The sequence below is a fragment of the Bactrocera tryoni genome, chromosome 3 (assembly GCF_016617805.1).
Source record: "Bactrocera tryoni isolate S06 chromosome 3, CSIRO_BtryS06_freeze2, whole genome shotgun sequence".
Taxonomy (NCBI): domain Eukaryota; kingdom Metazoa; phylum Arthropoda; class Insecta; order Diptera; family Tephritidae; genus Bactrocera; species Bactrocera tryoni.
In genome coordinates, this window is record NC_052501.1 from 13,898,592 (window position 1) to 13,911,790 (window position 13,199).

The following is a 13,199-nucleotide window of genomic DNA, read 5'->3' on the forward strand; positions in this document are numbered from 1 at the left end:
AGCAGCTTTAAAATCGACGAAGAGGTGTTGTGTGTCGATCATCTTTTCACGGATTTTTATCAAGATTTGGCGAATGGTAAATATCTGGTCGGTTGTTGATTTGCCAGGTCTAAAGCCACACTGATAAGTTCCAATCAGTTTGTTGACAGTGGGCTTTAATCTTGACACAATGTTGAATGTTTAGATGTTTAGAACACTTATCCCACGGTAGTTGGCGCAGATTGAGGGGCCTCCTTTTTATGCAAAGCAGCTGATGCATGCTCCTTATCAGATGTTCGCCGCCGTGTTTGAATAGCTCGGCGGTTAATCCATCGGACTCGCCACTTTAGTGTTATTCACACGGGTAATTGGTATTCGAACTTCTTCATGGTCAGGCAATGAAAAGTCTGTTCCGTCAATATATACTATGTACATACTTACTTACAAAAGTATTCGATTTTTTGAAAATCACAAAAAATTTGGATAAATAAGCAACCGCAAAGTGGTCCACATTTGGATCGTAAGTGGTTAGCTTCCACCAGTTTTGCGTTCCATGTTTCTCATACGTTCTCTGCCCTTCATCCATTCAACCCAAGTCACATACACTCAATTTCTTATTCATAATAAGACCCTGTGTGACAAAAGTTAATTTTTGGCATATAGATGTCGCGCAAACAACTACATTTGACAGCAAAAACTGCGCTGCTCGTCGCACTCTTTTAATCAACAAGTCTGTCAATAAACTGTCAAATTACCTCAGTTTTTCTCTGTTGTGTTTTGGTTGTCGCCCCAATTTACATTAACGCGGCGCGTCGCGAAAAAGTGCAAAATTATTAACAATAATTGATACAAAATCGTGCTGCTAAGTTAATAAACAAATATATCGGTGTTGTCGCATAACTGGACACAAGCAAAGAATTATCTATACAATAAAACAGCTGTTTAGCTGCTTTCGGCTGAGGCCCCTGTTAGCCAGCCTATCCAATTGGCATTTGGTGCCAGTTCGTTCATTGATCTCCCCACTGACCACTCCGTGTGTTATTGGTGCCAGGTGAGTGAATCACAACAGAATATATAAAGTGTTGATAAGTGAATTAAAGAAATCTATGTACAATGCTTGCAAATGTATGTGTGTACGTATGTTAATGGTGATTGGAAGGATTCGCTGTGACTAATTTATAAACTCAATTTCACTAATGTTAATTGAAAATTTTGCTGTATGGTAATCGAATGAGAACGGTGCTTAATTGATTGGAGTGCTTTTGCTCGTCATTCTTATTAGATTATTTTGTTACTGTGTAAATTTTTTATGTTGCTTAATTTGTTGCAAAATTTGTTTTAAATTTAATAAAAAAAAAACTTTTTTTTGCAATTTTTAAATCAAAATTCCAGTGAAATTCAACTATTTAATCTAATTTTCTGTTGTTTACACCAAATCACTAGGTGGTTGCACCCAGAGTTTTTATTGCTGCTGATAATAAAGCGTTTATAGCATTTTCGATTTATATCAGCAATTTAGGAAATCCTAAGTAGTTGTTGAAAAAGGTTTATCTTAATACCTTTAAAAAGATATTATTAACGCTGCACCTTCGTCAGCATTACATGCATTTTGCGCTGAAACCGTATAGTCACTTGGATCCACGCGCCATGAGTACAACGCACTTAATCTTTATTGCACCAGCAACAAAAGCAAAAATTCAGCTCTTGGCTGTAGCTTCTTGTAGTAATTCTTATACAAATTTTTCCTAAGCATGTTCAGTGTTATTAAAAGACTTTGCAACGATTAAAAATAAGAATGCTTGTCATACAAAGACTATTGAAAGACTTGATCGGTAATCAGCACACAATTGAACAGATTTTTCAAATATATAACGACGGATATGGCTAAATTGATTAAGCTCGTCATGCTGATCATTTATATACAGTGAAACTTTCCATTTACGGATAGTTTTCATAACCGGACAGCTACCAGGACTGGACAAATTTTATAAAAACAACGTTTCATTTCCATTTCTATTGGTTTTCTAATTTGTTAAATTTTGGGTGTTTTCAAAACGATCACATTTTGTCCTTGCCGGTGGCTCAACGGATTAGATAAGTAAATGAGGATTGCACCGCGACCTGAGGTCAATTGTGCTCTCTCCTAAGTCACAACGTCTCAACTAACCCCAGGAAATTAATAAATTCCCTTATACTGCTAGGTTCTATGGAAGCGATGTGATCCCTATCATAGATTCAAGGGCCTTTATACTGCGCCTAAAGGCTGCTGTGCAGTCGATTAGCAGGTATTCTGATGTTTCTGACTCTAAGAAGAAATTTTAAACCCTTGTTTTTGCCACGCCACTCCACCACATGTGGACAGCTCCCTTAGTCGAACAAAAACACAGCGACGGTGAGTGTCCGGTTATGAAGAATTTTACTGTACATATGTATGTATGTATATCTCATAAGATCTCCAAAGTTTCCTTCTGGGTGTTACAAACTTCGTAGCAGATTTAATATACCCTGGTCAGGATATTATAGAGCTCTAAATGATTGAATTCTTCACGGCCAAATGGATTTCGTAAATAACATAATTTCATAAATTGTTAACATACATATGTATATATGTATGTATGTATATTAGTGTATGTAAGGTTGTACAACAAGTACTTCATTGAGCATTAACACGCAATTAATCACACTAACAATGCACTAACCATAATTGATGCGACAGCCAGTCAGTCAGATCCGTATGATCGGTCGTGGTCAAACGCAACCACAAACACGCACCAAATGAAGGGGTGAGATGCCGTCGCATTACAACAACAACATTAATGTGGGCACATTGAGCGAATGCTATGTGGTTTTTGTTGTTGCAGGCTGTCACTTTGCATTCTGTGAATTGGATCGAATTAGTTGGGTGTCGCGCGCATTTGACCGCAAACTCACCAAAAACAACAATAATAACAACCATAAAGGAAACTTTGCAGTTGCATTCTAAGCCATTAGAAATTGAAAAACTTTTTCTCGAAATATGAAAAAAGGTTGACTGGCAATTACTTGCTTGTGCGTGCTTAAGCGTTGTGTGTGCATGTGTGAGTGTTTGTGCAACTCTGCTGCTGTTGACACCCTAACAAGATGCCTTTTTGATTGCCACAATGATGGCTTTTGATGATAATTCTTATTAAATTATTAAATTAACGCAGCAAACAGTTATGTGCAGCTAACAGCTTCTTGTGTGTTTATATATTTGTTTGTTTGTATGTGTGTAATGGTGTGTAGTTTTGTAATTTCAACACTTGAATGCTTACAAATGACCTGCAATTAAAAACGCTGCAAATGCATACAAACAATAAAACGAAACTGGCGGTGCGAAGGGGTGCAAGGCGTCCAAAAAGTTGTTACAACAAGAACAAATAGGGTTAAATGCATGCTGCAGCACAACTACTGCCTTTAATGATAGTCACCAAGTGGCGAAGTGAGTTTGTAAGTGCATCGAGTTCTATGTGGACACAGCGAGGTTCACATATCTACATGCAATAATATGTTTGTATGTGTTTTTTACACACATACATACATATTTCAAGTAAGAATTGCATTTGCTGCGTAAATAGTCACAACCTTCGAATTGTCTATTGCAGCACCATTGCACATTTTGCTTATACACATGTGTATACATATATGTACATACATGTATGTATGTATGTAGATATGTATGTATGTATAATTGTAAGTGCATTTGTACAAGCGCTTAAAATTTGATTAGATTAAGTCTAGATGTGAGATCCGTTGGCAGTTAATTCGTGTTAATGTTGCGTGCCACAGCAACTTAGCGGTTAACAACTCGGAGAATTATGGCATTTTAATTAACAAATGTGCAACTGCACACACAGGCATAAAAATGTAAAAAATGATTAAGAAGTAATAAAGTAATACTCGTATTTGTTTTTAATGGAAGGAAAAAAAGACGCCGAAAATGGAGTCTCGGAGGGGTTTTTTACATATAAGTTAGTTAGGTTTGGTTCAATGCTGATCCTCCAGTTAGGGATCCCACTTGAACACAGCGGGTTGTCTGAAAGTTCCAGCTTAGAGTTAGATGTTTAAGCCTTGATCTGCTAAGATGGGACAATCAAGAAGTGCCGAGATATTTCGCATCTGCACCGATAGAGAAATGCCAATTAGAATCCCAACAACTAGGGAAAGACCAGTCTTATAAAGGGCAGGAGCTGCCTTAATCGCTTGCGATCTTCTTTGGGCCAAAAAGATCTTGCGAAAGCGCAGGTAATTAGTGGAGCCCAAAGCTTGCCAAACTCGGCGGAAGCCTTATTGTTGTTGTTGTTGTTGTAACGGGTACCTAATCCCCGTTAGGATGGTAAGGATTAGATAAGATGTCATCGAGGTCATCCAAAGTTGGGCCCAGGAAACGTGCTGTTTCGACGGGGTCGGACCAAAGGGAAAGGGCTGTCAGATTCATGCGGGGACTCTTTGCGCAGCAGTTTAGCCTGCTACAGTATTCAGGACGAAACTACGCAAGGGTCATGCGGCAACTCGAGCTCGCTGTCTGCAAAGGATGCGGGTGTGACTCCAAGTACGCCATTCACTGAGAGGGTTGTTAATGGCTCCACTGTGAATGGCGGCCAGTGCATGTCTGCAGTTAGTTGCTTCCGAAGTCTGATCGACGTATTGTCTTATGTCGCCGACATAGTTGAGTAAGGAACTCTTGGTGCTTCTAGGAGGCGGTTCCGATTCAAGCAGGAGACTGCAGGGATGATTTTTACGAAAACACCCGATCCGAAACTGTTTAGAGAGGAGTTCATAATGCTCCTTTTTAACATAGTTAAAATGCTCCGATTTAGGTCCAATATGCACTGTTCGATACTTGTTGCCATTTCGAAGCTAAATTTACTTTCAAAACTCTGTTGTAGCGGCACGAAACATTCGTAAAGTAATTTCGAGGGATGCACCATTCATGAGTTAACAGTGTTTATCCGGCTAAAAATACAGATCCGTTCCGGTCACTTCGAGAATGAGAGAATTTCACTCTCGAAACCCCCGTACATACACGGAAACAACTGGGATAGTCAATTTCCACAAGCAAAATCATTCGCCATAAACGGGGTCAGTTAGTATCTCTTGATGCTAAAGCTGGACCATAAGGTGGACGCATAAGAACCTCCCAACCAAGTTGCTGATCGGTCCTGATGGAATAGAATTCCGCTACCATTGACCAAAGCTGGACACTTCTTGATGATTCTTTCCTTCTGACTATCCAAGTGTTGGCAGTACAGGTCCGAATTAAGAGTTTTGCCATAGAAGCGTAGCTCAGAGTAGATGTTACCGCGCCAATTACATCCAACCCATTTCAAAATCTTCCAGACCATTAATCCTGGCCATTAATCCACCGTTTGCGTCGGTTCACCGCGATTGGAGTAGGACCTTATTTTTTTTTTTTTAACGCATAACCGGATCGTGCTTAAACAACTCAAGATATCGATTACTGAAACCGTCTGTTGAAAAAATAATGGATTTCATTTTACTAGACCTTGCACATATGTACATACTTACATACATATATGTTTAAGCCTCCGCCAACTCAATTTTAATGAACGCTCTAACCGCTTTTCGTACGCTTAAATTAACCGCAGCCACCAAATTTGAACAATGCTTTTGGACAAACCCACCGACCAACCGACCCAGCAATCGTACGCCTGACGGGCCGTCGGACCCACCAACGCCAAGCCAGCAACCTTCCTGTCGTACAATACCGTAATGGTTCGTTCGGTATCTGCGCTCATTACGCCGACGAAAGCAGCTATTCAGCTTGTAAATTTATCAGCGGCGCGTCTGCAATATTTGCGCTGTAAATAAATACTACGAGTACACACCATAACGGCATTCATTGTGCATTTTCTTCTTGATTTTCCAATTTCCTCGCGATCACTGTGCGGCTTCATGTGGCATCATTATTATTATTTTCACCGTTTCTTTGTTGTTGTTTCATTTTTTAGTTATGGTTGTTGTTGTTGTGCGAGCGGCTTCTCGCTGAAGGTGCGTGAGATATGCATTATTTATCTTTGGAAATTCTTCCCATTGCTTTTGCTTTGGCTGCGCATTTTCTCTGTAATCTTTTGCGATCCGCTTTAACTATTTTAGCCAATTTTCGTATTTTCTCCACAATGATTAGCAGCAGCAGCCGCAATAACCAACATAAAAGCAACAAAATCGCATGCCTATTGCGATTGAATCTATGCCGCGATCGGCATGCTGATGATTCGGCTTGCAGTGACTTCCTTGTGGTAGCCAATGGCGTTGAGAGTCGTGCTGTTTTCGGTGAAATTTTCACTGCTTTCGGGCATTAATGAACTGTGCGGTACCATGTCTGTGCAATATTGTGGGATGTTATATAAAAAAAATACGGGGATATTTATAAAATTTGTGAGTTTTAGCGTTGCCATAACTTTTTGCAACTCTAGGTCCTATAAACGAGTTGAAACAAATCTCGGCAGACCTGGTTATATACATAAGTAAGTATCGTATGCGTCACTACCGAGTCAATAATCAAACCGAATAATAAGTTGGCTATCTAACCATGCTGCTTCGTGTTTTTTCGGATCAAAAACAATCATCTGTAAAATATTTGCTTTAAAACTACTGTGCCGAAGTCAATTCAGTCTAAACTAAGCGACAAATTATCCTAAAATTCTTACACTCAACATCAAGTCACAGTTTACTGGTCCAAAAGTTTATTCCCTATCGAGATTTTATTCTCTTAAGCCACTTATTAGCTCTTTTCATCTTTTCTATGAGTGCTGCATTCTTTTTTCTTACCCCTTATAAAATACCTAAAGTTATCCCAAATGTCTTTTTAAAACTTTACAATGTCGTGAATAACAGGGAGCCATACTTAAAAGGATAATTCTGATAAAAATTTGATAAATAACCAACCAATAAGCATCCCAATTTTGGTTTAGGGAAAGGTAGAAATCTTGTCAGTTATAAGATGAAATAGTGTAAGCCGATACTGGAAGAGTTTTTCAAACGAAGTATATGACCTCCTCCATGACTTTGCCTGGATCTAAATCTGCTAAAAAAAAACTATTTTTATGGATCTGCTACCTTCGTTCACTACTACGGATATATTCCGGAAGTATTATAATAAATTTTCAGTGAAGAAGTCAAGTAATCTCCATATAAGTTAATACAAAGGTCGTAAATGACATAATCTATTCACCTTCTAATTTGAATTTATCCTTAAACAACTGCCGAAATCCAAAAAAGCTTGTAAGGTTCGATACTATACCTACATAAATAGTATGATCTTCTGCTTGATACGATTTCGATACTTCCATTTATTTCCATATTTCCATCAGATATTTTGGAGTCCAAGTTTCTTATCTATACTAGGGAGGGTCGACCTTTCCGTCGACTGCCTTATGAATTCCATTCGATTGCGTTATGGGTGATTGTATCTTGGTCTCGTCTCAGAACATACTCCAGCCAGCCCCATTTTCTTTTGAGAGTTTCTGCCCAAAAGGGTTTTTGGTTTGTGCGTGACCATAGTCCTTGTTAGGTACGATGACCAACAAGGAAATGCTAATATATTAAACCATTTTAAGGTTCCCTACTATTTTTTAAAAGAAAACACACAGAAACTTTAAATTTAATTGGGAATGCTTATTATCATTTGAAAGAACATTCTTTGGTATTTATTTTTTGAAAATTCTCTCTTTCAAATGGTAGCCGCAGCTACATCTCAGATGGTCCATCCGTCGAGTCCAATTTTCGATGACTTTCGACTGATAACTGGCGAATAATACGCGTGATATTTTGTTCCAAGGCCTGAATCAAAGCGAGCTTACCAGCATAGATTTTAGACTTTACATATCCCCACAGAGAAAAGTCTAATGGTGTGATATCATAATCTTAGTGGCCAATCGACCGACCCAAAACATCTCCTCACCAAAGTGTTCTCTCACTTGTTTGTGACCTAGCGTTGTCCTAATGGCTCACTATTCCTCTTTTATTAGCCAAAACCGTACTCTTCTGGTCGATTGCTTTCTTCAGTATTGGTTCGATTTAAGAATTTGGACGAAGGAACTCAGCTCATAGTAGATAATTAACTACAAATTCCACTAAACGCAGCAAAATCTTTCTGACCCTCATTTCTAGCTTGGCCAAGTTTGTGTCGGCTTAACCTCGACCATAACGTTTTCTTTCTAACACCATATAGCGTAAACCTACTAAAGCCATCTCGATGGAAAAATCTTACACCTACACCTAAACCTTATATATAGTATAGTCTCAAAGAATTCCGATTTTGCACAAGCTTATCCTTATCGACATTTCATTACAAGAATATATTGTTAGCCGAATAATAAATATCGAATACCCAACTTCCCAGCGATCGGAAGAAAAAATGTAAGAATTCTCCTATAATAGAGAAATATTTCTATCTGATTTTGGATTTCCTGGAATTCTTTCTTATATCTTCAGTACTTATATTTACCACTTCTGGTAACGGTTCGCATGGTCACTTTTGCTTTCACCCATTCGATTAATGGAAATCTTTAAATTAAGCTAATTTAATGCTAATTAAACCCATTAAATCCAAAACCACTGCGATCGCAGACAAACAATTCTCGTGGGTAAAACTGAAGGAAAAACATAAAAACGAAGCATGGTACCGTGCACACAAACACACACCAACGCTACAGCAAATCAATATACCGGAAGTATGAGCCGCACTCTACACAAGAGGCGATCGTCCGCGCGGTGATCGTTGTCCGATCTCATTAGGCAATGAGGGAAATTAATGCAGTCATTGAGCATAATTACGCTAGTAAACTGCATAAAATAATACAGCCACAGCTGGTTAGCGCTACAATCTTACGTTTTTAAGGACACCTTCTGGTACTCGATCACCGCACCGATCGCTGACGGCGAATTTGTGTGAGAACGGGGGAAAAATGTGAAGAATTGAGTGTAGTGGAGTAATGGCAAGCGTTCACTGGGCCATTCGTTGTGCGCCACACGTACCGATGGATTGTTGATTTTGCGCCTTTGTGTGCTTGCACCCATTGACACAACGGTAACGAGCGTGGCGTAGCTACCAACGTCCACCGGGACTAAAGAGCACGCCGGACAGGAGGCGCTCACTACAATTGTCTGTCAATGCTTTGATTATTTATACTTTGTATTGTGCGATCTGTGTGATTGTTTCAAGTCCCTTTTCGGCCGGCGGTTGGGGGCGCAACCGCAAAAACAAATCAGCAAAGTGAAAAAGCAATTTGCAGTTTTGCACTTTGGCCACTTTAACAAATAATAAGCAATTACACAGAAGAAATATGCCCCAAAATGATTTGTGCCACCACCAACACCAACAACAACAACAACTGCAACAGCAACAATGTGGCATCAATAAAAAGTTTGCAGCATAAATATTGATCGCAGTGTGATCGTGGCGGCGCTATGTTCCGACATTTGAGCAGACGGCATCAACCTACGCTGATCCGCCACACCAGGCCAGGCAATCAAATGTGTTCAACCAAGCTGACATCAGGCGAATTGATCCTGAACCCATTGCTACCCGTACTTGGGCCGAGCTTAAGCAATTTGCGGTACGAGTCTGGCACCTTGTAGCCATTATGGACATTATGCAGATGGGGTTCACGGGCCGGTCGCAAATTGAACCTGAACCTGTGTCTACGAGGCAGCCAACTTTCTGCTGCTGATGATGATGATGATTTTTTGCGGTTACTGTTATATATATGTGTGTGTTGGTGTGTATGTGTGCTGCTAAATTTGTACTTAAAGCTGTGCAAATTGTGATTTTTCGATTTGCACCTCATTGACGATTTGTATAATGCTCCTCTTTCACATTGCTTTTTCAGAACTTTTTTTTGTCCTTTTTCTGTTTGCCTCGAGGAAACTACACGGCAATTTGGAATTTATTTGTATTGCATTTTCGTTGCTATTTGCTTATGCAACATAAATTACTGCGCCGGCGCATATAATCAAAAATTCATTTAACATTTCAATACAATCGCAGTTTGCTGCTTCTTCTCCGCTTTTGACCAACTATTGTGGCTCTAAGGTGATATTTGAGACCCAAAAAAATCACAATAATAAAAGATAAAACCTGTTAACACAAATGATCGCCGCGAAGAATTGTATTTGCAAACAGAAATTTGTATGTCGTGTACTTTTTGAGCACACTGTACAAAATTTGGTATTGTACAGTTGAAAAATCTTCAGACTGGCTCGAAGATCGCACAACCTACATGTTACTATCCCTCTTTCGTAGAATTCACACTTCTGACACTTGTTTGAGCTACGATCAACAGGATCATGTGCTACCGACAGCGTTCGACTTCCTCAGCCGTCGGAGATTTGATAGACAGATTTTACAAATCTACTCCTATAATAACGTCTTGAAGGTTAAATCAGCGTTTATTCCAATTGAAGAGGTACCCGTATCTAAGACAGTCGCGCTTGAGTAAATGGAATGGACCCGGCTTTTTATTCGATGAAGATTGTCAACTCCCGGCGCTCCTCTAAATTTCTTCCGCTACAAACACAACAGGTGTTTTGTGAAACTGAAATTCTACTAACCTAAGCGCAGTTGCGTTCTGAAAACTCTTGAAGCTTGATCTCGTACTTATTCAGTCTTTACTCGAATTCCGGATGCCTATATGGAAGAAAATATAGCAGCCGTAGCTGAGAGTGTACACGAAGGCCATGGTGAGTCGATTCGGCACCCTTCGCAGCAACTCGGACTAACGTATGGAACGGCTTGACGCATTTTACGTCCAGATCTTAAATTGAAAGCGTAATACAGCTTGTGCAAGAACTAAAGCTGCTCGACCTTCCCAAGCGACATCACTTCGCTCTAAGGGCTCTTGAAAAGTTCCAAGAAGATCCGACCTTTTCGAGCCAAATTTTGTTCAGCTATGAGTCCTATTTCTGGGTCAATAAGTATGTAAACAAGCAAAGTTGCCGCATTTTGGACGAAGAGAAATCTGAAAAAAGCTTGCATTTCATCCGTAAAAAACAACGGTTTGGTGTGGTTTGTACGCCGGTGGAATCATCGCTCCATATTTCTTCAAAAATGATGCCGGTGAAAACGTAACCGTCAATTTTGACCGTTATCGGAATCTCGGCGAAAGTTGGTTTCAACAAGACGGCATCACTTCCCACACATCACAAAAATAAACAGATTTACTGAGAGAACACTTCGGTGCGCAGATAATTTCACGTTTTGGGCCGGTCGAATGAGCACCAAGATCGTGTGATATCACAACGTTAGACTTTTCCCTGTGAGGATAGATAAAGTCTAAAGTATATGCGGAAAATCCCGCTTCGATGCAGGCCTTGCAAACTACGCGCATGTCATTCGCCAGTCGAAATGCTCGAACGAGTCATCGAAATTGGACTCAACGGATGGACCATCTAAGACAACATTTCAAAGAGATAGCCTTCAAAATATAAATTCCGCATTACATTTGAAGTTTCTTTGTTTTTTTTTCTTGAAAAGAGAAAGGAACCTCGAAGTGGACCACACTTTATTTCGGGCTTTCTACTCTCCGTTCGATAAATACGTGTCTCTTTTCTTTCAAGTTTTAGAGAATCGGATTAAAATCCCAGTTACATCGGGTTCTATGAAGACATTAATAGGTTTGACTCATCCGGTTTTGAAAACATCGTATCTCGAAAAATTAAAGCAACTTGTCTAACTTTTATTTTTTCACATTATTTCCGAAAAGTAATTCTCTCACTGTACACTTGCAATTCCATCATCTCAGGCTATTGCATGCTTGCCAAGCATTAATTCTTCAATTTGACGCAATTCCGCGGCCACAATCGACCAACTGAAAAACTTGTTAATGTGCGAGAAATAATTTGTTTCGCCGCTAATTATAGTGTCACTCGGCCAACCCAGTATGCTTGATCGCTCAAGTTGTCTATTGTTGCAAACGAACACTCAGCTGGCCACAGGTGCTTCTCTACTTGGTCCACTGTATTACATCCTTCGCCGCAGTTGTTTTACACACGTAATTAAATGTTATGGCACAAGCCTGAGCTAAGAAGCTCTCACCCCGTATAAATATTGTTGACAAACAATTACTGTGACTTGGCTCGCTCGGCTGACCAATTGCTTATTGTCTAATTGATAAGTCTGTCCGTGTGTCCGAGTTGAGGACGTAGATTTGTCGTGTCTCTGCACCAATGCTTTCGTTAAAACAGCCATTACCCCATTAGCCGGTGGATAAAATTATTCATGCACACACACAAAGGTACATCTGTATGAGCTTTTGAGCTTGTCTTTAAGCGTTTACTTGGAAATGTTAGAACTGGATTTACTACTAGATATTTTTATAGGAACTTTTTATTTTCTTGGCGCTTGCTCGTCAATGCCTTCGTCTGCTAGCTAGCGCTGGCACTGCCGCTGTTCCTTCGACATTGGCTTGGCCTAGCTAGGCTTGAAGAATTAATGGCAGGCATGCATTAGTGTCTTTTGAAAAGGGGCGTGTAATTTAATACCATGAGCGGCATATAAATATGAAATTTTAAATTGAAAATATAGAAATAAATGCTTTTATGTCGCTCGTTAATTTAACAACTTTTGACATTTGGAAAAAATAAGAAAAAATCATAAAAAAATATTAATAAAATAAATGAAAAAAATCTTCGTTTCAATTAATAAAACTATAAAATAAACTGGTTTATGATGGGTTTAGAAAAGTTCGCGGCATTTGTGTTTAATTTTTATTTATTTCCATAACTTTATATAAAAGTAATAACATGTATGTATCGTAATGTTGTAAAACAAATTAATTTTTATTAACTTAAGTTGTCTCATTTGCATACAAATATAGCTATTTGCATATAATTATTGCATTGTCGGATGAAAAATGGGTCATTAGGTTTACAGCTTAAGTGTGCAGGTTTAATACTGTAATATATTCTCTGGCACAAACATAATAAACACCAATTTGTTCGTTGTAGGGGGTTAGGCCAGAGTTAAACCCTTAAAAGTGCCCCGAATTTGAAAATTTATTCTGAAAGTAAATAAAAAGTAGTCGAATTTCCTTCTTTCACACTATTTTAAGCAAAAAAACAAATGTAAAGGGTGATCCATTTCGTAGTTCCCTCTTTAAAGAAAAAAAAAACACAGAAACTTCAAATTTAATGGGGAATGTTTATTATCATTCGAAAGAACATTCTTTGGTATTTATTTT

The 13,199-nt window shown here is 39.0% G+C and overlaps 1 protein-coding gene across 2 annotated transcripts in view; it reads left to right on the top strand.

Annotated features, from left to right (window-relative positions):
• Positions 1-758: 758 nt before the first annotated feature.
• LOC120771663 (protein N-terminal asparagine amidohydrolase) overlaps positions 759-13,199 on the top strand; it is a 90,806-nt gene continuing 78,365 nt past the window's right edge. For both annotated transcript variants that reach the window (XR_005704992.1, XM_040099778.1), the window contains exon 1: positions 759-1,030. The gene's annotated coding sequence lies outside the window, so the exon portion shown is untranslated. The remainder of the gene's footprint in view (positions 1,031-13,199) is intronic.